Source organism: Rattus rattus, chromosome 18 (assembly GCF_011064425.1).
Source record: "Rattus rattus isolate New Zealand chromosome 18, Rrattus_CSIRO_v1, whole genome shotgun sequence".
Lineage (NCBI taxonomy): Eukaryota > Metazoa > Chordata > Mammalia > Rodentia > Muridae > Rattus > Rattus rattus.
Window position 1 is genome coordinate 28,628,546 of NC_046171.1, and position 16,221 is coordinate 28,644,766.

The 16,221-nt window shown below is 41.0% G+C and overlaps 1 pseudogene; it reads left to right on the forward strand.

The window, feature by feature from the left end:
- The window catches only part of LOC116887666, a 33,451-nt pseudogene that overhangs the window by 15,933 nt on the left and 1,297 nt on the right, over positions 1-16,221 (forward strand).

A 16,221-nucleotide genomic window follows, 5' to 3' on the forward strand; every position in this document is an offset into this window, starting at 1 on the left:
TGTGGGTTACCTCACTCAGGATGATATTTTCCAGTTCCAACCATTTGCCTATGAATTTCATAAAGGCATTGTTTTTGATAGCTGAGTACTATTCCATTGTGTAGATGTACCACATTTTCTGTATCCATTCCTCTGTTGAAGGGCATCTGGGTTCTTTCCAGCTTCTGGCTATTATAAATAAGGCTGCTATGAACATAGTGGAGCACGTGTCTTTTTTATATGTTGGGGCACCTTGTGGGTATATGCCCAAGAGAGGTATAGCTGGGTCCTCAGGTAATATTATGTCTAATTTTTTGAGGAACCTCCAGACTGATTTCCAGAGTGGTTGTACCAGTCTGCAATCCCACCAAAAATGGAGGAGTGTTCGTCTTTCTCCACATCCTCGCCAGCATTTGTTGTCACCTGAGTTTTTGATCTTAGCCATTCTCACTGGTGTGAGGTGAAATCTCAGGGTTGTTTTGATTTGCATTTCCCTTATGACTAAAGATGTTGAACATTTCTTTAGGTGTTTCTCAGCCATTTGGCATTCCTCAGCTGTAAATTCTTTGTTTAGTTCTGAACCCCATTTTTTAATAGGATTATTTGACTCCCTGTGGTCTAACTTCTTGAGTTCTTTGTATATTTTGGATATAAGCCCTCTATCTGTTGTAGGATTGGTAAAGATCTTTTCCCAATCTGTTGGTTGCCGTTTTGTCCTAACCACAGTGTCCTTTGCTTTACAGAAGCTTTGCAGTTTTATGAGATCCCATTTGTCGATTCTTGATCTTAGAGCATAAGCCATTGGTGTTTTGTTTAGGAAATTTTTTCCAGTGCCCATGTGTTCGAGATGCTGCCCTAGTTTTTCTTCTGTTAGTTTGAGTGTATCTGGTTTGATGTGGAGGTCCTTGATCCACTTGGACTTAAGCTTTGTACAGGGTGATAAACATGGATCGATTTGCATTCTTCTACATGTTGACCTCCAGTTGAACCAGCACCATTTGCTGAAAATGCTATCTTTTTTCCATTGGATGGTTTTGGCTCCTTTGTCAAAAATCAAGTGACCATAGGTGTGTGGGTTCATTTCTGGGTCTTCAATTCTATTCCATTGGTCTATCTGTCTGTCTCTGTACCAATACCATGCAGTTTTTATCACTATTGCTCTGTAATACTGCTTGAGTTCAGTGATAGTGATTCCCCCTGAAGTCCTTTTATTGTTGAGAATAGTTTTAGCTATCCTGGGTTTTTGTTATTCCAGATGAATTTGCAAATTGTTCTGTCTAACTCTTTGAAGAATTGGATTGGTATTTTGATGGGGATTGCATTGAATCTGTAGATCGCTTTTGGTAAAATGGCCATTTTTTACTATATTAATCCTGCCAATCCATGAGCATGAGATCTTTCCATCTTCTGAGGTCTTCTTCAATTTCTTTCTTCAGTGTCTTGAAGTTCTTATTGTACAGATCTTTTACTTGCTTGGTTAAAGTCACACCGAGGTACTTTATATTGTTTGGGTCTTTTATGAAGGGTGTCGTTTCCCTAATTTCTTTCTCGGCTTGTTTCTCTTTTGTGTAGAGGACGGCTAATGATTTATTTGAGTTAATTTTATACCCAGCCACTTTGCTGAAGTTGTTTATCAGCTTTAGTAGTTCTCTGGTGGAACTTTTGGGATCACTTAAATATACTATCATATCATCTGCAAATAGTGATATTTTGACTTCTTCTTTTCCAATCTGGATCTCCTTATGTTGTCTGATTGCTCTGGCTAGAACTTCAAGAACTATATTGAATAAGTAGGGAGAGAGGGCAGCCTTGTCTAGTCCCTGATTTTAGTGGGATTGCTTCAAGTTTCTCTCCATTTAGTTTAATGTTAGCCACTGGTTTGCTGTATATGGCTTTTACTATGTTTAGGTATGGGCCTTGAATTCCTATTCTTTCCAGGACTTTTATCATGAAGGGGTGTTGAATTTTGTCAAATGCTTTCTCAGCATCTAATGAAATGATCATGTGGTTTTGTTCTTTCAGTTTGTTTATATAATGGATCACGTTGATGGTTTTTCCGTATATTAAACCATCCCTGCATGCCTGGGATGAAGCCTACTTGATCATGGTGGATGATTGTTTTGATGTGCTCTTGGATTCGGTTTGCCAGAATTTTATTGAGTATTTTTGCGTCGATATTCATAAGGGAAATTGGTCTGAAGTTTTCTTTCTTTGTTGGGTCTCTGTGTGGTTTAGGTATAAGAGTAATTGTGGCTTCATAGAAGGAATTTGGTAGTGCTCCATCTGTTTCAATTTTGTGGAATAGTTTGGATAATATTGGTACGAGGTCTTCTATGAAGGTCTGATAGAATTCTGCACTAAACCCGTCTGGACCTGGGCTCTTATTGGTTGGGAGACCTTAATGACTGCTTCTATTTCCTTAGGAGTTATGGGGTTGTTTAATTGGTTTATCTGTTCCTGATTTAACTTCGGTACCTGGTATCTGTCTAGGAAATTGTCCATTTCCTGCAGATTTTCAAGTTTTATTGAATATAGGCTTTTATAGTAAGATCTGATGATTTTTGAATTTCCTCTGAATCTGTAGTTATGTCTCCCTTTTCATTTCTGATTTTGTTAATTTGGACACACTCTCTGTGTCCTCTCGTTAGTCTGGCTAAGGGTTTATCTATCTTGTTGATTTTCTCAAAGAACCAACTTTTGGTTCTGTTGATTCTTTCTATGGTCCTTTTGTTTCTACTTGGTTGATTTCAGCTCTGAGTTTGATTATTTCCTGCCTTCTACTCCTCCTGGGTGTATTTGCTTCTTTTTGTTCTAGAGCTTTTAGGTGTGTTGTCAAGCTGGTGACATATGCTCTTTCCTGTTTCTTTCTGCAGGCACTCAGAGCTATGAGTTTTCCTCTTAGCACAGCTTTCATTGTGTCCCATAAGTTTGGGTATGTTGTACTTTCATTTTCATTAAATTCTAAAAAGTCTTTAATTTCTTTCTTTATTTCTTACTTGACCAGGTTATCATTGAGTAGAGCATTGTTCAATTTCCACGTATATGTGGGCATTCTTCCCTTATTATTATTGAAGACCAGCTTTAGGCCATGGTGGTCTGATAGCACGCATGGGATTATTTCTATCTTTCTGTATCTGTTGAGGCCTGTTTTTTGACCAATTATATGGTCAATTTTGGAGAAAGTACCATGAGGAGCTGAGAAGAATGTATATCCTTTTGCTTTAGGATAGAAATTTCTATAAATATCTGTTAAGTCCATTTGGTTCATGACTTCTCTTAGTCTGTCTACGTCTCTGTTTAATTTCTGATTCCATGATCTGTCCATTGATGAGAGTGGGGTGTTGAAATCTCCTACTATTATTGTGTGAGGTGCAATGTGTGTTTTGAGCTTTAGTAAGGTTTCTTTTACGTATGTAGGTGCCCTTGTATTTGGGGCATAGGTATTTAGGATTGAGTTCATCTTGGTGGATTTTTCCTTTGATGAATATGAAGTGTCCTTCCTTATCTTTTTTGATGACTTTTAGTTGAAAATTGATTTTATTTGATATTAGAATGGCTACTCCAGCTTGCTTCTTCCGACCATTTGCTTGGAAAGTTGTTTTCCAGCTTTTCACTCTGAGGTAGTGTCTGACTTTGTCTCTGAGGTGTGTTTCCTGTAGGCAGCAGAATGCAGGGTCCTCATTGCATATCCAGTTTCTTAATCTATGTCTTTTTATTGGGGAGTTGAGGCCATTGATGTTGAGAGATATTAAGGAATAGTGATTATTGCTTCCTGTTATATTCATATTTGGATATGAGGTTATGTTTGTGTGCTTTTCTTCTCTTTGTTTTGTTGCCAAGACGATTAGTTTCTTGCTTTTTCTAGGGTATAGTTGTTGTAAATAAATAAAAAAATAAAAGTAAAAAAGTAAAAGTAAAAAAGAAACGGTAACTGTTTTCCTCTTGGTGTTTTACCCTGGTAGGGTTCCACACCTCAGTGCCCCAGATATCTGCTGGATATCTTGGTAGAAACACAGCCCAGCCACACACTTTCTTACACTGAGACTCTTACATAAAAGAACACACCACACAATAATCTTAGATCCAATTGGTAAGATATAATTGCCCACTTAAACATACAAAGCCCGGTACCATCTATCCCTTGCACCTTTTATTTGCCAGGTCTCCAGCTTCTCCTTCTCCCACAACGACTCCTTGCTTCTCCTCTCTCTCTCTCTTTTCTTTACTCACTCTCCCAAATATATCAACTCTTTTATGCTTTAGTTTCTCTTTCTCTTACAACGACTCCTAGCTTCTCCCCTCTCTCCATCTCCTGTCTCTTCTAACTCTTCTCAGTTCCCCATCCTGTCTCTAAACCGTTCCCTCTTCCTCCTGGCTTCCTTCTCTTCTGCTCACTCTTTCAACTGTTCCATCCTCCCCCCCTCCTGCTCAGGTTCCACTGGCTCAACTGTCACCAACTGTCCTCTCTCAACCTAACCTCTGAATCTAATCCCCCTCTCACTCCTAACTCCTCCCTCTGCCCAAATCTAGCGCTCTTGCCTTTATTCCACAAATTCAGAGAGAACTCCAAGGCAAACCACAACATGGTATAGCTTGCCTCCTTATGTTGGGCTTTACCATTTATTATTCTTTGTAGTGCTGGATTTGTAGAAAGATATTGTGTAAATTTGGTTTTGTCATGGAATATCTTGGTTTCTCCATCTATGTTAATTGAGAGTTTTGCTGGATACAGTAACCTGGGCTGGCATTTGTGTTCTCTTAGGGTCTGTATGACATCAGTCCAGGATCTTCTGGCTTTCATAGTCTCTGGTGAAAAGTCTGGTGTGATTCTGATAGGTCTGCCTTTATATGTTACTTGACCTTTTTCCCTTACTGCTTTTTAATATTCTTTCTTTATTTTGTGCATTTGGTGTTTTGACTATTATGTGACGGGAGGTGTTTCTTTTCTGGTCCAATCTATTTGGAGTTCTGTAGGCTTCTTGTATGCCTATGGGCATCTTTTTTTTAGGTTAGGAAGTTTTCTTCTATGATTTTGTTGAAGATATTTACTGGTCCTTTGAGCTGGGAGTCTTCACTCTCTTCTATACCTATTATCCTTAGGTTTGATATTCTCATTGAGTCCTGGATTTCCTGTATGTTTTGGACCAGTAGTTTTTTCTGCTTTACATTATCTTTGACAGTTGAGTCAATGATTTGTATGGAATCTTCTGCTCCTGAGATTCTCTCTTCTATCTCTTGTATTCTGTTGGTGAAGCTCTTATCTACAGCTCCTTGTCTCTTCTTTTGGTTTTCTATATCCAGGGTTGTTTCCATGTGTTCTTTCTTGATTGCTTCTATTTCCATTTTTAATTCCTTCAACTGTTTGATTGTATTTTCCTGGAATTCTTTCAGGGATTTTTGTGACTCCTCTCTATGGGCTTCTACTTGTTTATTTATGTTTTCCTGGAATTCTTTTAGGGATTTTTGTGATTCCTCTCTATAGGCTTCTACTTGTTCTGTAAGGGAGTTCTTCACGTCTTTCTTGAAGTCCTCCAGCATCATGATCAAATATGATTTTGAAACTAGATCTTGCTTTTCTGGTGTGTTTGGATATTCCGTGTTTGCTTTGGTGGGAGAATTGGGCTCCGATGATGCCATGTAGTCTTGGTTTCTGTTGCTTGGGTTCCTGCGCTTGCCTCTGGCCATCAGATTATCTCTAGTGTTACTTTGTTCTGCTATTTCTGACAGTGGCTAGACTGTCCTATAAGCCTGTGTTTCAGGAGTGCTGTAGACCTGTTTTCCTGTTTTCTTTCAGCCAGTTATGGGGACAGAGTGCTCTGCTTTCGGGCATGTAGTTTTTCCTCTCTACAGGTCTTCAGCTGTTCCTGTGGGCCTGTGTCTTGAGTTCACCAGGCAGGTCACTTGGAGGAGGACGGTTTGTCTTACCAGTGGTTCCGAGGCTCAAGTTTGCTCATGGAGTGTTGCTTATGAGCTCTCTGCGGGGGCAGCAACCAGGAAGATCTGGGCCGCCCTTTCTGGGAGCTTCCGTGCACCAGGGTTCCAGATGGCGTTTGGTGCTTTCCTCTGGAGTCAGAGATGTGGGCAGAGTGTAGTCTTTTCTGGTTTCCCAGGCGTGTCTGCCCCTCTGAAGGTTTATCTCTCCCTCCCACGGTATTTGGGTGCAGAGAACTGTTTATCCGGTGGTCCCTTCAGGTTCCGGCGGTGTCCCAGATGCAGCGGATTTGCTGGTCCTGTGCCCTTATCCAAGGGAACCCAGAGGCCGTATACAGTTTCCTCTTGGGCCAGGCATGTGGGCAGAGGTGGGCAGTGTTGGTGGTCTCTTCTGCTCTGCAGTCTCAGGAGTGTCCACCTGTCTCGGTGGTGAGCTCTTTCTCCCACGGGGTTTGGGAGCAGTGAGCTGGAGGCAGGGAGTGCGAGATTGGGACACCTGCTAAAAACCTAAAGATGAATTTTTAGTTAACTTCAAAGGCTAAAATTTTGAGAAAACTTTAGTTAAAATGGAGATAGTAAAAATATGGAAGATTATGAAATTTGAGATGATAATATCTTTATAGTCACATATTCTAAGTGTTGTGTCATATTAGGACATATTATGTTTGTCTTTTTTTTTGGTTTGATAAATGCATAAATATTCTCCACATAGTGATGTCAATTAAACCGTATCATTTCTTTTCTTATTGTAAAAATGAAAAAAACCACATCATGTCAAAGAAGTCATGATGGCAGAAGCTTGTCATCTTACATCTGCAGTCAGGAAGCCCAAGTGGGTGAACCTAGTGCTTGAACAGCAGAGTAGAGCTGGCCCTGCTGCTATGGGTGCAGATGGGCCAGCTCCAGGGGCCTGAGAGTGGAAGAGCTCGCTCTGACCCTCGCCATCTGTGGCAATGGGTGAGCCAGCCAGGATACCTTGGCGGTGTGACTCTAGGAGGGCTGGCAGGCTCTCAACTCTACTACACACAGGCCCAGATCTAAGATTTTGAGTTGACCACCTCAATATTTACCGATATGCGAACTGCTGGAGCATGTGAAGGGTCTAGTGATGCAGACCAAAAGCTATGGCCTCTCCATGACACACACAAGGAACAACAGGATAATCAAGAGGAGTCCAAATGGAGATCCACTATGGATGGTGTAGCAGAAGGCAGAAGCCTGAAACCAGACCAGTGACTCATTGCAATGAACGCTTGCAAGTAAAGAAGAGTGGACAAAAGGGTGTATTGTGGGACTCACTGTGACACACTAAAGCTTCCACAATGAGGTTTATCTCTTTCCTTTCCTTTCCTTTCCTTTCCTTTCCTTTCCTTTCCTTTCCTTTCCTTCCCTTCCCTTCCCTTCCCTTCCCTTCCTTTCCCTTCCCTTCCCTTTCCTTCCCTTCCCTTCCCTTTCCTTTCCTTTCTTTGTTTTTTTGAAGGAGGGGGCTAGAATGTTGCAAGGGCAGAGGGAAAGGATGAAAGGATATTGAGATGAGTGGGATTGGGTGGGGGCATGATGTGAAACTCACAATCAAACAATAAAAAGTTAAAATAAAAAAGACCACCAGGACTTCAACATGAATCATTCACATATCCGTATGTGTATGGTACATGAACAAGGACAGAAATCATATGGTTGCCTCACTAGACTTAGATTCTTTCTTTCAGTGAAAGGAAGGAAGGAAGGACAGAAGGAAGGACGGAAGGAAGGAAGGAAGGAAGGAAGAAAACCTAACAGGAGAACGTACCAAATGACCTGACTATACTAAGTCTTGTTTTTTGATTTTTTAACCCAAAGACTCCAAGCCAATTCGCCATGAGGATCTGAACACAAAGTTGCTATTGTACAGCTGTCGCAGCAGCTGTCCTGGGACCAACCTAGGTTTCAAACAACAAAGGCATGAAAACAAAGGGTTTTTTTTTTCAGTTATAAAAAATAAAGTCATGCAACTAGTTGGAAAAATTGGTGAGATAGTAAACTAATAAATCAGTGTCAGAGAGATCAATATTAAGAGTTTTCATTTGTGGCTCCAGACACCGTAGATGCATGTAAGTATTGCTGACATAAAGGTAGGGATGAAACCGTGTACAGAGCAAAGGTGACTACAAGGGCCAAGGAAAAGGGCAGAGGGGCATGGATAGAATATACTTCAAGTATACTTGTGGACAAATGGCCTTTTGTGATCATGTATAATAAGATATAGGCATAGAAAGAAACATCATTTAGGATTCAAATAAGAGGGCGGAGTAAGTGTTCTTCCCTAGGTGGAACCTATAACAAAACAGAGCAACCCACACAGGCGGCGTGTGATTGTGAGCACAAAAATGGCACAAGAAAGACTGTTTAAATGCCAGAAACAATTTGCGCAATACATTTGGTGACTTGAACTTTTATTTGAGCAGCACTTTGACAACTCTTGTTGAATGTTCGGAGACAGATTGCCAAACTGTCGGACAGCTGTCAACCCATACTTCATGGCACACTAAGGCAGGTACCAAACTCAGAGACACAGGCAGAAGATTCCAGTAAAACTCATTCTTAGAGGAAAACCTTCCCGACCGTAGAGCCTTGTCCTTGGTTCTGAAATGAATCTCAGCATCGTATTACTTTTGAAGAAACTCTCCTGTTCCCAGAGCCGCCGGCCATAATGTCAATTTTCTCTCAAAGTTTTCTTTCACCATTTTATCCGTTGACGCTAAACCAAAGATACTCCAAAGGAAACTGATATTCTTATTTAAGAAGCTAAGGACCGAATATGAATTCTTGACCAAAGTGAAGCATGTGAATATTTAAAGAGATAAAATCAGGAGGAAACCTTTAAAAGCAAAATGAAGAAGGTTCCATAAAAGTATCTTAAAACAATGATATTTGGCTCAAAATACTAATCACAACGGTGTTTTCAGACCGACAGACAGTTGCTAAGCTGCTGTCCTCACTGCAGTATTTTTGCGTAAGTTTATTATCTTATTTACTTTTTCCACTGCAAGAAAAAAAATATTCCAACGGAGAAAGGGTTTTCAGATTACCATCCATCATAGTGTGGAGCTACAGTCTTAAGAGGCTGAATGCATGTTTATGGTCTTTCTACTTTTTGTACAGTCCAAGATCTTAGAGAAGTACTGGTTACCCTCCCCCAACACACACACACACACACACACACACAACACACACACACACACACACACACAGAGAGAGAGAGAGAGAGAGAGAGAGAGAGAGAGAGAGAGAGAGAGAGAGTCTTCTTACTTCTAAAAGAGAGACATAAAGGTCAATTGTGGTAACATTTCTGATAGCTTTTAGAGAATCTTTTAAGTAGATTTTCTGAATATGGCAGCTAGAAGCAGATGTTCATTCCAGAGGCAATGAAGACAAAACAGGATGATTCAGTACCTTGGGGTTAAAAACAAAGAAAAACAGAAGAAAACATCCCCATGCTTCAGATCTCCTTCACATTGTACATTTTTTCCCCCATCTTTATTAACTTGAGTATTTCTTATTTACATTTCGATTTTATTCCCCTTCCCGGTTTCCGGGCCAACATCCCCCTAACACCTCCCCGTCCCCATTTCTATGGGTGTTCCCCTCCCCATTACCCCCATTATGGCCCTCGCCCCAACAATCACGATCACTGGGGTTCAGTCTTGGCAGAACCAAGGGCTCCCCTTCCACTGGTGCTCTTACTAGGTTATTCATTGCTACCTATGAGGTTGGAGCCCAGGGTCAGTCCATGTATAGTCTTTGGGTAGTGGCTTAGTCCCTGGAAGCTCTGGTTCATTGGCATTGTTGTTCATATGGGGTCTTGAGCCCCTTCAAGCTCTTCCAGTCCTTTCTCTGAATCCTTCAACGGGGATCCCGTTCTCAGTTCAGTGGTTTGCTGCTGGCATTCGCCTATGTATTTGCTGTATCACATTGTACATTTTTAAAGTCAGTAACCATCTTCAACTTTGGGGGATTCAAGACGCCTTCAGGTTCAGAAAGATATATTTTCCCTTTTAGAAAAATTTATTTTATTTTCAGTGTGTGTGTGTGTGTGTGTGTGTGTGTGTGTGTGTGTGTGTGTGTGTTATGTGCTCGTAAGTCCAGATACTCTTAGGAGGATAAAAAGAGGTGTTGGATGCCCTGGAACTGTAGTTTCAGGTCTGTAAGTTGATGGCTGCTGGAAAATGAATCCAGATCATCTATAAGGGGAGTTCAAGCTCTAAATTATTGACCAATCTCTCCAGCCTCTGGTTTGTGCGTGTGCCTCTAATCCTAGCACTTGGGAGGAAGAGACAGGTAGATTTCTTAGTTGTAAGTCAGTCTGGTCTGTACAGTATTCTTGGACAGTCATGGCTATGTAGAGAGAATCTGGAGAGGGATGAGGGGAAGGAGGAGGAGGAGGAGGAAAAAGGAAAAGAAAAAAAAAAGAAATACACCTATTGTACTTTGCAACTGGGATACTTTTTGTTGTTGTTGTTATTTTATTTATTTACATTTCAAATGCTGTCCCACTTCCTGGGGTCTCCCCGCCCATTTCATACCCCCTCTGCTTTGTCTTTATAATGCTGCTCCTCCTTCCACTCAACCACTCCCACCTCACTGCTCCAGGCGCGGGCATCAAGCCTCCACAGGAACAAGGGTCTCCCTTTTTGTTGATGCCAACCAAGGCAGTCCTCTGCTCTATCTGTAGCTGGAGCCATGGATACCTCTATGTATCTTTGCTTGGTGGCTTAGTCCCAGGAAGCTCAGGGGCTCCAGTTAATTGATATTGTTGTTCTTCCTATGGGGTTCCAATTCTCTTCAGCTTCTTCAGTCCTTCTCCTAACTCTCCCATTGGGGTTCCCAGGCTCAGTCCAATGGATGTGTGCGAGGATCTGCATCTGTGTAAGTTAGGTGCTGGCAAAGCCTCTCAGGGAACAACTATACCAGACTCAGTGCTTCTTGGCCTCAGCAATAGTGTCCAGGTTTGGTGGCTGCAGATGGCATGGATTCCAAGGTGGGGCGGTCTCTAGATGGCCTTTCATTCAGTCTCTGCTTCATTTTGTTTTGTTTCCTCAGACAGGAACAATTCTGGGTTAAAATTTTTGAGATGGGTGGGTGGCCCCATCCCTCAACTCGAGGTTGTGCCTATCCACTGGAGGTGGTCTCTGCAGTCTATCTTCCTGCAATGTTGGGTATTTCAGCTAATGTCATCCCCACTGAGTCCTGGGAACTTCTCAATTCCATGGTATTTGGGACTTTCTAGTGGCTGCCCTTAGTTTCCCATCTCCCACTGCTACATATTTCACTTCACTTTTCTGACCCTCTGTACTTCTCTCATGTATCTTCCCATACCTGATCTTGCCTCCTCTTTTTTTCCCATCCCCCTTCTCTCTCCTTCCCAGTCCCTCCCTTCCCCTACCTCCTGTGATTGTTTTGTTCCCCCTTCTAAGTAGAACTGAAGCACTCACACTTTGATCTTCCTTATTCTTAGGCTTCACATGGTCTGTGAGGTGTATCATGGGTATTCTGAGGTTTTGGGCTAATAACCACTAATCAGTGAGTGCATACCATGTGTGTTCTTTTGTGTCTGGGTTAGCTCACTCTGGATGATATGTTCTTGTTCCATCCATTTGCCCGCAAATTTCATAAAGTCATTGTTTTTTTTGTTTTTTTTTTTTTTTTGGTTCTTTTTTTCGGAACTGGGGACCGAACCCAGGGCCTTGCGCTTCCTAGGTAAGCGCTCTACCACTGAGCTAAATCCCCAACCCCAAAGTCATTGTTTTTAATAACTGAGTAGTACTCCATTGTGTAAATGTACCCCATTTTCTGTATCCATTCTTCCATTGAGGGACATCTGGGTTCTTTCCAGCTTCTGGTTATTATGAATAAGGGTGCTATGAACATAGTGGAGCATGTGTCCTTGTTATATTTTGGAGCATCTTTTTGGTGTATGCCCAGTGGTGGTATAGCTGGGTCTTCAGTTAGAATATTTCCAATTGTAGGAGGAGGTGCTAATATTAAAGTCTGGTTCTCTTTTTTTTTTTTTCTTTTTTTTTTTTGGAGCTGGGGACTGAACCCCAGGGCCTTGCGCTTACAAGGCAAGCGCTCTACCACTGAGCTAAATCCCCAACCCTAAAGTCTGGTTCTCTAATTGGTTCTTTGTTTAGTCAACAAAGGAGGCCATGAGCCATGAGTTGGGCAGAAGGAACAGGTAGGACTTCCGGGTCCAAGGAGGAAAAGGAGAAGCAGGAAAAGAGAAGGAGCTTTTCAGCCAGGCTTTGAAAGAAACAGTACGAACCAATCATGTAAGATCTCATGGAAGCTAGAACCAGCGGCCTCTTCCACTGGTGGATAACCAAGGAGATACAAGCTGATAGGAGCCATTAAGCTTAGGGCAGGAGGAGAGATGAGGATAATAAATTAAAAGGGCACGCATTTCCAGGTGTGAGGTATTTGAGCTCAGCAAGTGCGCTAGTAGGCAAATTCTAAAGTAATAAACTGTCTGAGTGTTTTCCATCCGTGAAGCAAAGGTGAGTAGAGAGAGAAGAAGGGTGAGACCTGGAAGCCTGGCAAAGCTAAGCTGGGAGAAACAAAAGGGAACCAGGAGGGGCCAGAGCCCAGGTACCAGCTCCAGGGTCACAGCTCCCAGCAAAGGTGGTAGCATGTTTTTAAAACTACGCTCAATATCCAGTTTTCTGGAGAACCGCCAGATTGTGTTCCAAATGTCTTTACCGTCTTGTAATCTGACCAGCAATAGAGGAGTGAGTGTTCCTCTTTCTCCACATCCTCATAAGCATCTACTATCCCGAGTTATTGATCTTATCTATTTTGATTGATGGGAGGGGGAATCTCAGAGTCATTTTGATTTGCATTTCCCGGATGACTAAGGATGCTGAACATTTCTCTTTTTTTTTTTTTTTCTTTTTTTCTTTTTCTTTTTTTCGGAGCTGGGGACCGAACCCAGGGCCTTGCGTTTGCTAGGCAAGCGCTCTACCACTGAGCTAAATCCCCAACCCCTGAACATTTCTTTTTTTGTTTTTTTTAAGATTTATTCATTTATTATATATAAGTACTCTGTAGCTGTCTTCAGATACACCAGAAGTGGATTTCTTTACAGATGGTTGTGAGCCACCATTTGCTAACTAGGACCTTTGGAAGAGTAGTCCTGCTGAGCCATCTCCAGCCCCCCTGAACATTTCTTTTAGGTGCTTTTTGGCCATTCTATATTCCTCATTTGAGAATCCTTCGTTTAGCTCTGTACCACATTTTTAATAAGGGTATTTGATTCTTTGGAGTCTAACTTCTTATGTTCTTTGTATATTTTAGATACAGCCCTCTATCAGATGTAGAGTTGGTAAGGATCTTTTCACAATCTGTAGGTTGCCATTTTGTCCTATTGATAGTGTCCTTTCCCTTACAGAAGCTTTTCGATTTTATGAGGTCCCATTTGTTAATTGAGTCTGAGCCATTGGTGTTCTGTTCAGAAAAATTTTCACCGTGTCGATATGTTCAAGGCTCTTTCCTACTTTCTCTTCTATTAGATTTAATGTATCTGGTTTTATGTGGAAGTCCTTGATCCACATGGATTTGAGCTTTGTACAAGGAAATAAAAAAAAAAAAGGATCAATCTACATTCTTCTACATGCTGACTTCCAGTTGAACCAGCAGCATTTGTTGAAAATGCTGTCTGGATGGTTTTGGCTTCTTTGTCAAGGATCAAGTGACCATAGGTGTGTGGGTTTCTGGGTCTTCAGTTCTAATCTGTCTCTGTACCGATATCATGTGGTTTTTATCACTACTGCTCTGTAGTACAGCTTGAGGTCATGGATGGTGATTTTCCCAGTTCTTTTATTGTTGAGTATAGCGTTTTGCTATCCTGGGTTTTTTGTTATTCCAGTTGTATTTGAGAATTGCTCTTTTTATCTCTGTGAAAAATTGAGTTGGAATTTTGATGGGGATTGCATTGAATCTATAATTGCTTTCGGCAAGATGACCATTTTTACTATATTGGTCCTGCCAATCCATGAGCTTGTCAGATCTTTCTATCTTTTGAGATTTCCTTCTATTTCTTTCTTCAGAGACTTGAAGTTCTTGTCATACAGATCTTTTACTTGCTTGGTTAGAGTCACACCGAGGTATTTTATGTTATTTGTATCTATTGTGGAAGGTGTCATTTCCCTAATTTCTTTCTCAGCCTCTTTATCCTTTGTGTAGAGGAAGGTTCCTGATTTGTTTGAGTTAATTTTATATCCAGCCACTTTGCTCAAGTTGCTTTTGGAATTCTCTGGTCAAATTTTTGGGGTTGCTTATGTATATTATCATCCACAAATAATGATACCCTTTTTATTGGATAATTTTTATTTACATTTCACATGTTATTCCTTTTCCCAGTTGCCCATCCAAAAGCCCCCTATCCCATTCCCCTTTCCTTCTTCTAAAAGGATGTTCCCCCTCCCCAAACACCCCCCTTCCTGCTTCCCCACCCTATTCCCCTACACTGGGGGCTCCAGCCTTGGCAGGACCAAGGGCTTCTCCTCCCACTGGTGCCCCACAAGGCCATCCTCTGCTACATATGCAGCTGGAACCATGGGTCTGTCCATGTGTACTCTTTGGGTAGTGGTTTAGTCCCTAGGAGCTCTGGTTGGTTGGTATTGTTGTTCTTATAGGGTTGCAAACCCCTTTAGCTCCTTCAATCCTTTCTCTTACTCCTCCAATGGGGACCCCATTCTCAGTTCAATGGTTTGCTGTTAGCATTTGCCTTTGTAGTTGTCATGCTTTGGCAGTGTCTTTAAGGAGACAGCTATATCAGGCTCCTGTCAGCATGCACTTATTGACTTCTTCAATATTGTCTAGTTTTGGTGGCTGTATCCCCAGGTGGGGCAGGCTATGAATGGCCGGTCCTTCAGTCTCTACTTTAAACTTTGTCTCTATATCCCCTCCTATGAATATTTTTGTTCCCCCTTAAAAGAAGGACTGAAGTATCCACATTTTGGTCATCCTTTTTGAGCTTTATGTGGTCTGTGGATCATATCTTGGGTCATTCGAGCTTTTGGGCTAATATTCACTTATCAATGAGTGCATACCATGTGTGTTTTTTAAACAATGATATCTTGACTTCTTTTTTTCCAATTTGTATCCCTTTGACTTCCTTTTGTTATCTAAATTATCTGGCTAGAACTTCGAATACTATATTGAATAAATAGGGAGTGGGCAGCCTTGTCTTGTCTCTAATTTTTGTGAGATTGCTTCAAGTATCTCTCCATTTAATTTGATATTGGCTACTGGTTTGCTGTACATTGCTTTTATTTTCCTTAGTTATGTGTCTTGAATTCTGATCTCTCCCAGACTTTTAACATGAAGTGTTGCTGTATTTTTTCAAAGTTTGTTTTCAGCATCTAATGAGATGATCATGAATTTTTTTCCTTTGAGTTTGTTTATATAGTGGATTACGTTGAGCAATTTCCTTATATTAAACTACCAATGCATCCCTGGGATGAAGCCTACTTGATCATGGTGAGTGACAGTTTTGATGTGTCTTGGATTAGATTTGCAAGAATCTTATTGAGTATTTTTGCATTGATATTCATAAGGAAAATTGGTTTGAATTTCTTTCTTGTTGGGTCTTTGTATGGTTTAGGTATAAGCATAACTGTGGCTTCTTAGAATGAACTAAGTAGTGTTCTTCTATTTTGTGGAATAGTTTGAGAAGTATTGGCACGAGGTCTTCGTTGAAGGTCTGATAGAAGTCTGCACTTAACCCATATGATCCTGGGCATATTTTAGTTGGGAGTCTTTTAATGGCTGCTTCTATTTCCTTAAAAGTTATGGGACTATTTAGATGGTTTATCTAATCCTGATTTAACTTTGGTACCTGGTATCTGTCTAGAAAATCCTCTATTTCATCTAGATTTTCCAGTTTTGTTGAGTATAGGCTTTTGTAGTAGGATCTGATGATTTTTTGAATTTCCTCCATTTCTGTTATTATGTCTCCGTTTTCACTTCTGATTTTGTTAACTTGGATACTGTCTCTGTGCCCTCTAGTTAGTCTGGCTAAGGGTTTATCTATCTTGTTGATTTTCTCAAAGAATCAGCTTCTTATTTTGTTGTTTCTTTGCATAGTTCTCTTTTGTTTCTATTTGGTTAATTTCAATCCTAATTTTGATTATTCCTTGCTGTCTTACCCCTCTTGAATGTATTTGCTTCTTTTTGCTCTAGAGCTTTCAAATGTGCTGTCTAGCTGCTGGTATATGATCTCTCCAATTTCTTTTTGGAGACACTCAGAGCTATGACTTTTCCTTTTAGCACTGC